Below are 400 nucleotides of genomic sequence, written 5' to 3' on the forward strand. Positions count from 1 at the left end.
AGGAAGCAGAGCGGTTTATTTGCGGGCTTCCAGCGTTTTACAGATCGCGGGGGGGGGCCCGGGGGGGGGGGGGAGCCTCGGGATGCGGTGGCTGCGCGGGCGCGGAGCGGCGGTGCTCTCCTGCCAGCCCCACGCGGCGCTGCGCCGAGGTTTTCCCACGCAAAGCCCTCCCGCCTCGTTCTTGGGTTATTTATAGCAGGAGGAAGCAGAGCGGTTTATTTGCGGGCTTCCAGCGTTTTACAGATCGCGGGGGGGGGCCCGGGGGGGGGGGGGAGCCTCGGGATGCGGTGGCTGCGCGGGCGCGGAGCGGCGGTGCTCTCCTGCCAGCCCCACGCGGCGCTGCGCCGAGGTTTTCCCACGCAAAGCCCTCCCGCGGACAGCGGCCGCGTCCCGCGTCCCG

The sequence above is a fragment of the Aptenodytes forsteri genome, unplaced genomic scaffold, assembly GCF_000699145.1.
Source record: "Aptenodytes forsteri isolate BGI_AS27 unplaced genomic scaffold, ASM69914v1 Scaffold54, whole genome shotgun sequence".
Lineage (NCBI taxonomy): Eukaryota > Metazoa > Chordata > Aves > Sphenisciformes > Spheniscidae > Aptenodytes > Aptenodytes forsteri.